At 51.1% G+C, this 9,817-nt stretch overlaps 2 non-coding genes across 2 annotated transcripts in view; both read right to left on the minus strand.

The window, feature by feature from the left end:
* The window catches only part of LOC130134136 (28S ribosomal RNA), a 3,989-nt gene extending 3,743 nt beyond the window's left edge, over positions 1–246 (minus strand). Inside the window, exon 1 of the ribosomal RNA XR_008814104.1 lies at positions 1–246. This exon is cut by the window's left edge and continues 3,743 nt beyond it. This is a non-coding gene — a ribosomal RNA (28S ribosomal RNA).
* A 302-nt stretch (positions 247–548) lies between these two features.
* LOC130134114 (5.8S ribosomal RNA) lies at positions 549–702 on the minus strand. The gene has a single exon (XR_008814084.1). It is a non-coding gene; the product is annotated as a 5.8S ribosomal RNA (ribosomal RNA).
* Positions 703–9,817: the final 9,115 nt, after the last annotated feature.

Raw genomic sequence — 9,817 nt, forward strand, 5'->3', positions numbered from 1 at the left:
CGAGGGCCCTTACCGGCCTCACACCGTCCGCGGGTCGAGCCTCGATCAGAAGGACTTGTGCCCCCGACCGACACCGGGCAAGCGCTCTTCTATACGCCACATGTCCCGCGCCGCCCGCGGGCGGGGATTCGGCGCTGGGCTCTTCCCTCTTCGCTCGCCGCTACTGAGGGAATCCTCGTTAGTTTCTTGTCCTCCGCTTAGTAATATGCTTAAATTCAGCGGGTCGTCTCGTCTGATCTGAGGTCGTAGTCCGATCGTGGATGGCGTGCGTGCGTGCGCGCGCGCGCACAGCTCACGGCAGCTGCCTGTGCTCTTTTGCGCGCACCGACAGCAGCTCTCTCGTCGCTCACGGAAACGTAACGCAGTCCAAGACCGTCGCGTCCACCGGCTGCCGCGCCCGACTCATGCGGGACCCGGAGCATAGAGGGAGAGCTACGCTGAAACCGACACGGTCTTCTCTTGGGGAGGACGAAAGCGCGGAGGCTTGCGACACCCCAGCCGCGGGTGGAAGAGGTTAGTTACCCTTTCCTTCCCGATTGATGGCAAAGCGACGCTCAGACAGGCGTGGCCCCGGGAGGAACCCGGGGCCGCAAGGTGCGTTCGAAGTGTCGATGATCAATGTGTCCTGCAATTCACATCACCTCTCGCAGCTAGCTGCGTTCTTCATCGACGCACGAGCCGAGTGATCCACCGCTAAGAGTTGTCGTACGCTTCACATTCAAAGTGTCCACATTGGACGGGGCATGTTTCAAAGAGAAAAAAACAAAAACAAAACTCCGGGCGCTCCGCCGCGCGTGGAGGCATTAAACCCCCCGCCGTCTCCCGGGAGGAGAGAGGCGAGAGTCGGGTACCCGGAGGCGCACGGAGGGGACGTCAGGGCGAAGCGCCCCCCACCGCGCTTTGTTTTATGGTTCCGATAGTGGGACCGAGCCCGGTAGCACAGGAGCTGGGGGAACCCCCACCGCGCAGCCGACGGTTCCGGGAGTCGTCGTCGTCACCGCCCCTGTCAGCCCTCAGAAGCAAACGACGACAGACTCCGTTGGTGGCGCCGCCGGAGCAAGGGGGGGACCCACACTAGACATTTGGACAACGCGCCGGTTTTTGTTTTTTCTCCAGCTGAAGGGCGAAAAAAAAAAACCCCAACACAACGCACCTCGGGCCCCGCACGGACAAAGGAGGGGGAGGAGAAGGGACGGTGAGTAAAGGAAAGGAGGAGGGGCAGCCTCCTCCCCCGCCCCCACGATGCTCTTCAAACCTTACTCTCTGCCCAGCCAGCCTCCCCGGCGCCCGCGACAGAGGACACCTCGGTCAGATGGGCACGGCCGATCTGGCCCCGGTAATGATCCTTCCGCAGGTTCACCTACGGAAACCTTGTTACGACTTTTACTTCCTCTAGATAGTCAAGTTTGATCGTCTTCTCGGCGCTCCGCCTGGGCCGCGAACGACCCCGGCGGGGCCGATCCGAGGACCTCACTAAACCATCCAATCGGTAGTAGCGACGGGCGGTGTGTACAAAGGGCAGGGACTTAATCAACGCGAGCTTATGACCCGCGCTTACTGGGAATTCCTCGTTCACGGGAAATAGTTGCAATCCCCGATCCCCATCACGAGCGGGCTTCAGCGGGTTACCCGCGCCTCTCGGCGGAGGGTAGACACACGCTGATCCGCTCAGTGTGGCGCGCGTGCAGCCCCGGACATCTAAGGGCATCACAGACCTGTTATTGCTCAATCTCGCGTGGCTGAAAGCCACTTGTCCCTCTAAGAAGTCGGACGCCGACCGCACGGGGCCGCGTAACTAGTTAGCATGCCGGAGTCTCGTTCGTTATCGGAATTAACCAGACAAATCGCTCCACCAACTAATAACGGCCATGGGGACAAGCTTCTCTGGCGTCAGATTGGCTTCCCGCCGACTCTTCACGCGACTGGTCCCCCTCACTAAAATTATACCGGGTAGACGTCAGCGCCACCGTTGCGGTGACGCCACGGATGTTGGCTCTGTCCGCCCCCTCACCGTCAGTGACTGAGGCCCATACACACACACACACACACACACACACACACACACACACACTGCACTTGCTCCGCAGCTTCACAACATCCCCTCCCATCTTTGGGCTGACGGGAAATAGGATGTAGGTCTCATACGTAATTGTGAGCCCGTCATCATTACCCCGAAATCCGACTTCCGTCCCCACCAACATCAGTACCCTTTGAAACCGGAAGCGGTTAATGGCATCTGCCCTGTATTCAATGCCTTGCGTGTCAAGGGCATAATTGTCCCTTGCCCCACCTCCCCGGTTTCCACTCCCATCTTTCCCGTGAAGAAGATACGCCCACCCGGACAGCCCACTGAATGGAGGTTCGTTCAAGACCTTCAGGCAGTAAATGCAGCTGTCAGGGCCCGCACGCCCTGCGTCCCCAATCCCTACACCCTTATGTCTCAGGTTCCCCCTTCTGCACGGCGGTTTACCGTTGTGGACCATGCCAACGCTTTCTTCAGCGTCCCTGTTCTGGTTTGCGTTCCTATTTGACGGTCGGCCTTACACATGGACAAGGCTGTGTCAGGGCTATTGTGAAAGCCCCACGATCTACAACGGGGCGCTTCGAGACAGCCTTAGCACACTTACGCTGACGCGCGGCTCAACCCTATGGCAGTACGTCGACGACCTCCTGCTTTGTGCCCCCACCACAACGCAGTGCAGCCGTGACTCGGTCTCTCTCTTACGCCATCTGGCCCAAGAAGGTCACCAAGCTACTCTCTCCAAACTCCAATTTTGTCAACAACACGTCACTTTCCTCGGACACACGGTCCTATAACTCTAACCCGAACGCGTCTCTGGAAAAAACACACTGTCCCCTTTTGTCTTTTTTTTCTTTTTTTCTCCCCCTTTCTGTTTTTTTCCGTCTATGGGGAGGGCGCGCGTTTGCCGGATGTCGCGTCACGTTTCCCGTGACAACGGCGTGGGGGGCCGCCAATTCCGGAGAGCGTGACATCTACCGGAAGTGGTGTCATATTTCCCAGTATATATTTAGAGGCGGAGCCTCATTCTCTCTTTTCGACGGAGTCCGGCACAGAGCTACGTCGCCCGCTGTTCGGTGAGTTGGATTAATGTTGGCTATTTTTTCGATTGTTAATTTGATTTTTACGAGCCTTAGAAGGCCACCGAGATGCCGCCCGGTCGTGAAAAGTCTAAGCCCTCGCCTGAAGAAGGTGGCCGCCATCTAAACATCTTGTTGATGGACAGTGTACAAGGTTAATTCCAATTTATTTGGGAATGCGGATTTAAATTTCTAACCTATTGTAAACGTTTGAACTACAAACGTTTGGACTGACACAGATTTACTATCTGTCGCAATTGTTGAGATTTAGCGGCGTTGTGAACGCCAACCATAAATGACGAGATGACACAAATGTTCGTTGACAATGTATTTCCTCCTGTACACAAGCTAACATTAGCTGTTTCCAAACTGTACATGAGCTAACATAAGCTGGTCGTTTGGTTGACTGATACACGGCTAGCTGTACACACAGCTTGATGAACAACAGCGTGCTGAATGACGTGATGCTGACCACAGCTGTGGGACCATACACTGGCTGTACACGTGCTGTACACGTGCAGTACTGAGCTGTGATGATGCTGGTTCTACAACGTTTCCACTTTATCGCATTTAAATTAACCGTTTCCACTTTATCGCATTTAATTAACTCTTGTATTTTTCGTGGAGCTCAACTCCATGCAACCATGTGCTTCGTTTATTTACACCGTTCAGAATCGCCTGCGCTGCATGACGACGTCATCTATGCACCTCATATTACTGAGATTGGTGCCTCCATGGCTCCACCTGCTGGCCAGGTGGTCATACAATCATCCAATCTACTGTACATAACGTACACCTATTATGCCAGCGCCTGACGAGTGGCCGGATGGGGGTACCCTTTCCCCTGGCTTAACCCCAATCTTAACCTCAAACCCGAATTCTGCCAGGTAACCCTAGTTGTGGCTTGAACCCTGGAAAGGTAACAAGAAGCCCTAGTTGAGGTTTTAACCCTTGAGGGATAAGATAGAAAAAGACACACAATTTTTTTTTCTTTAAATGGCGGGGGGGAACGAGAAGACCGCCTATTCTGTCCTACGTATTTGTGTCCATGTATAGACAGGCGGACAGATAGCCAACATGAAGAATCCCAAAGAAATACAGAGTCCCAGTCCAAGTTGAGGAACTTTACTGAAGAACTTTGAGAATTCAAACCTTTTTGTAAAACTGTATAGGGGGGCAATACAGAGAAAGAATGTTTCAATAAACATTGCATAAATTATAAAATGTTATCACATGTCTATGACATAACTACATAACATATGTAAATAACTGCACATGACTGCATGTAAATAATAATTGTAGGCTACATAACTGCATGTAAATAGCTGCACATAACCTAGGAATGACGAAATCACACATGAATTATGAATGACTTATGAACTAATTGCAAATAATGTACATATGACATAGATCTACTACTTTCGGCTGCTCCCGTTAGGGGTCGCCACAGCGGATCATCCGTTTCCATTTCTTCCTGTCTTCTGCATCTTCCTCTGTCACACCAGCCACCTGCATGTCTTCCCTCACCACATCCATAAACCTCCTCTTTGGCCTTCCTCTTCTTCTCTTCCCTGGCAGCTCCATAATCAGCATCTCTCCTCCACACATGTCCAAGCCATCTCAATCTTGCCTCTCTTGCTTTGTCTCCAAACCGTCCGACTTGAGCGGTCCCTCTAATATAATCGTGCCTAATCCTGTGCTTCTTCGTCACTCCCAGTGAAAACCTTAGCGTCTTCAACTCTGCCACCTCCAGCTCCGCCTCCTGCTGTCTTTTCGTCAGTGCCACTGTCTCCAAACCATACAACGTAGCTGGTCTCACAACCATCTTGTAAACCTTCCCTTTAACACTTGCTGGCACCCTTCTGTCGCAAATCACTCCTGACACTCTTCTCCGCCCTACCTGCACTCTCTTCTTCACCTCTCTCCTGCACTCCCCGTTACTTTGGACTGTTGACCCCAAGTATTTAAAGTCATATGCCTTCGTCACCTCCACTCCTGACCATTCCACTGTCTTCCCTCTCTTTCACACACAGGTATTCCGTCTTGCTCCTACTGACTTTCATTCCTCTTCTCTCCAGTGCATACCTCCACATCTCCAGGCTCTCCTCCACCTGCACCCTACTCTCGCTACAGATCACAATGTCATCCGCGAACATCATCGTCCATGGAGACTCCTGCCTGATCTCATCCGTCAACCTGTCCATCACCATTGCAAACAAGAAGGGGCTCAGAGCCGATCCTTGATGTAATCCCACCTCCACCTTGAACCCATCTGTCACCTCGCCACTGTCACACTTCCACGTGCATATCCTGCACCACTCCTACATACTTCTCGGCAACTCCCGGCTTCCTCATACAATACCACATCTCCTCTCTCGGCACCCTGGCTTATGCGTTCTCTAAATCTACAAAGACACAATGTAGCTCCTTCTGGCCTTCTCTATACTTCTCCATCAACACTCTCAAAGCAAACATCGCATCTGTGGTGCTCTTTCGTGGCATGAAACCATACTGCCGCTCGCTAATCGTCACCTCTCCTCCTCTTAACCTAGCTTCGATTACTCTTTCCCAAATCTTCATGCTGTGGCTGATCAACTTTATACCTCTGTAGTTGCTACAGTTCTGCACATCGCCCTGGTTCTTGAAAATCGGTACCGGTATGCTTCTTCTCCACTCCTCAGGCATCCTCTCCCTTTCCAAGATTGAGTTAAACAATCTAGTTAAAAACCCCACTGCCATCTCTCCTAAACATCTCCATGCCTCCACAGGTATGTCATCAGGACCAACTGCCTTGCCACTCTTCATCCTCTTCATAGCTGCCCTCACGTCCTCCTTGCTAATCCACTGCACTTCCTGATTCACTATCCCCACATCATCCAACCTGCTCTCTCTCTCTCATTTTCTTCATTCATCAGCCCCCCAATGTACTCCTTCCACCTTCTCAGCACACTCTCTTCGCTCGTCAGCACATTTCCATCTCTATCCTTCATCGCCCTAAGCTGCTGCACATCCTTTGCAGCTCGGTCCCTCTGTCTAGCCAATCGGTACAAGTCCTTTTCTCCTTCCTTAGTGTCTAACCTGTCATACAACTCACCATACGCCTTTTGCCTTTGCCACCTCTCTTAGCTTTACGCTGTGTCTCCTTGTACTCCTGTCTACTTTCTTCATCTCTCTGACTATCCCATTTCTTCTTTGCCAACCTCTTCTTCTGTATACTTTGCTGTACTTCCTCACTCCACCACCAAGTCTCCTTGTCTTCCTTCCTCTGTCCTGCCGACACACCAAGTACCTTCCTAGCTGTCTCCCTCACTATTTCTGCAGTGGTTGCCCAGCCGTCCGGCAACTCTCCACTATCCACCCAGTGCCTGTCTTAACCCCTGCCTGAACTCCACACAACAGTTTTCCTTCTTCAACTTCCACCATTTGATCTTCGGCTCTGCCTTCACTCGCTTCCTCTTCTTGCTCCTCTAAAGTCAAGTTTTATTTTTATTTCAGTGAACTGAAACGTTTTTTTTTTCATCTCTTTTCACACCTGGTTTTAGTTCAGTTTTAGTGAACTACAATAACCTTGAGCTGGATCATGATCTGCTATTATAGACCATACTATACTGGTCTATCTGGGACTGCATCGTAGGTGAGGTCTGTTTGGGTCCTGCTCAAGTCCCACAGTGTCTATAGAGAGAAGAAGATGACAGTTAAGATACAAATGGGTCACTTCCATCAGCCTCCACTGATTCCCAGGGCAAATTAGCATGCTTTTTAACAAAAGCTATCGCCGCATGCTACCCCAAAAATGAAAACGCGCACGCAGAGCAACAGCCTACTTAGCAAGCTGGCTAACGTTGATTAGGTAAAAGCTAACTTACACAGCGACGCTCAGCTTTACTTGTAACTTAACACAACAAAACAACAAAACGTCTAGTGCAGCAGCACGTCTAGTACTGTTACCTCTCCAGCGTCGCGGCTCCGAACCGTAGTTGGAAGCCTCTGGTGGGTGTCTCGCTAGTCTATTTAGCTTAGCCTGGCTCGTAGCTGGTAACAACTTCATACAGAGTCCGGACCAACTCTGCAGTGGAGAACGGGCCGGCCACTGCACTGCACTGCAGTCCCATTTAACACACGGCAGCCTCCCTCCCTCCCTCCCTCCCTCCCTCCCTGTGATGCATACAAATCATCACTGGTAACGGTGGCTACCTTCCTATCTGTCGGCAAACTAGCGTCTCCGCGGCTGCGGCTACAAACAGAAAATACACAGACACACACACACACACACACACACGGCTGCGTCTACATCACCCCCCCCCACACACACACAATACCCACTAAGCCCTCTCCTTAAAGGGGCAAGGCACAGCTTGCATCAAAACGTATATGATTAATACTCACACTTTATTAATCTTGTAGGATGTGCCAGTGCTGCCGTGTCCAGGCTGTCCGCGCGCGTTGTTTGTGGCGCTTGCTTGACAGTACAACTTCCGGGTCAGCAAAAACGACTGTAACAAGGGTGTACCGGGGGTCGCTGCTCAACACACACAGTCCGCACAACAGTCGCAAATAAATGACTGACATCATTTTTTATTTTTGTTTTGTTTTTGTTTGTTTTTTTTGGGGGGGGGGGGCCAGGGGCTTCATATGTAATGGCTCCTCCCAGTGTAACGGGGCCAAATGGGTTGACATAAAATTAACATGATGATATTTTGACGTGGTCAAATAATGGACTTCTCAGCAAACCTTTCAGAGTTAACAAGCAAGCTTTTAATGACCGCAAGCCAAGCTAGTCATAACAGTCACAAATTCGTTTTGGTCTCAGCTTGATCCTTTTCTTGGCCACAGAAGCGACCTTATCTATTTGCCTACTCTTTACCCTCATGGTGGGAAATAGCATGTTGTCTAATCAACTTCTCTCGTAACGTCCCCATCACCTTGCACCGCATCCCCGCTATCTGTAACAGATATGCCCGTTTTTAACGTGTTCAATAGCCCACAACATAACCAAAACATCGACATTTCAGTTGCATCGTGGGTAACATGCAAATGAACTTGGAGCAGGAACACTCTAGTTGAATTCGCCACACTGCCTCCTTCCTTGAAAGACCAACGTCCCGTTGGCCTAACCCAAATCCCATGTGGATGGGTCCATCCACCATGAGGGTTTCTTCCGCCGAGCACCTCTCCCATCCCGGGCTGCTCCTTGCCGCGGGCTGCTGATGGATGACGGGGGCGGCTCTGCATCCGCTGGGTCTGAGCCCCCACCGTCGACGTCGACGTCACCGCTGTTTCCATTCCTGGCCAGGGAGGGCAGCTCTGTAAACCCAGTGTCCCCGCCCCCTCCCTGGCCCAAAACAAGGTGCTCTAATGGTAGCTCCTTGCTGACATCCAGGGAGGTTGGCTTTGATCCAGCAGTGTCCTTACCCCCTCCCTGGACCCCGGTAGCCTGGTCTGTACTAAGTAAGGTGCGAGGCGATCTTGGTGAAGGATGACTATCCGAGGGCGGCTGTGGAGCTTCACTCTATAGATGACCTCTGAGATCCTCTTCAGGATGAGGCAGGGCCCCTCCCAGTTGCTGTTCAGCTTTGGGGACCGTCCCTTCGTTCGCCGTGGGTTATACACCCATACGTTGTCCCCCTGCTGGTACTCTTTGCGGTGGCAACGTACATCATAGGCTCTCTTCTGCCTTTCCCCTGCAGAAGCCATATTCTCTGGAGCCTGCTGATGAGGAGCCTCCATCCGGTCCTGTAGTGCGTCTACATAGTCCTGGCCCGGCGGCACTCGTACTGGTGGGTTTGGCGGCTTGCCAAAGACCAGATCCACAGGCGTCTGTAGCTCCCGAGCAAACATCAGTGCAGCTGGTTGTAGTGATATAACGCCATGTATATCCACTGGAACTACACTAGGTGTTATGTACTACCCGGACTGTTATTATGGTTACACCACTACCACGTATGGTTATTACGTCTGCCTACTGAGCCACGATTAAACCTGAGTTCTATAACCCGGTGTGGTCATTGATCCTCGACCAATACTACCCCAAGTATTACTTCACCCGCCAGTGAAAAAGGGGTTACATAAGTTTCACTGTTTGCATCCACACAGTAAAAAGTGATCATATGCTGCCATTCAATTAAAGCGTGTTTTTTATTTGATTGGACCCGATATAATTGTATTTATGATATTTTGGGTCTATATATGTATTAAAATCACTTTAATTCAATGGAAATCAGGGCCTCATTGGTTCAATGTATTTGACTGACTTAAAACCAAAGACTATTTTTCCATCCAGTATGTCACGTGACTACTGACGCAGCCAAACTTTGGTTCTCAAAATCTCTTGATTTTATGCCATTTTTCTTTTCACTGCTTGGAGCCCTGAGGAGAAGTCAAGTTCACGGCCAACTTGTGCCAAGTGCCAATTTCTCGGTAAGAAGTGAGCCGAAGCGCGAAAAACCCCAGTAAACATTGAATATTGACATGTTTTTGTAACATTTTGGCACACTCGGGTGTGATTTTTAAGTGACTGATTAAAGCTAATTATAACGTTATCGCACGGCAGTTTATACGTTCATAGCTAGCTAGCCTGGCTAGGAAACGACTAGCTAGTCGAGGCCAGAGCGAGGCCGTCGTCGACGTAGAAGTCGCGTTCCACTAAGTGCTTGGCATCCATTCCGTGTTCCCTGGAGCTGTGTTCTGCTGCTCGGTGAAGTCCATAGACGGCGACAGC

Source organism: Lampris incognitus, unplaced genomic scaffold (genome assembly GCF_029633865.1).
Source record: "Lampris incognitus isolate fLamInc1 unplaced genomic scaffold, fLamInc1.hap2 scaffold_83, whole genome shotgun sequence".
In the NCBI taxonomy this organism is placed as follows: Eukaryota; Metazoa; Chordata; class Actinopteri; order Lampriformes; family Lampridae; genus Lampris; species Lampris incognitus.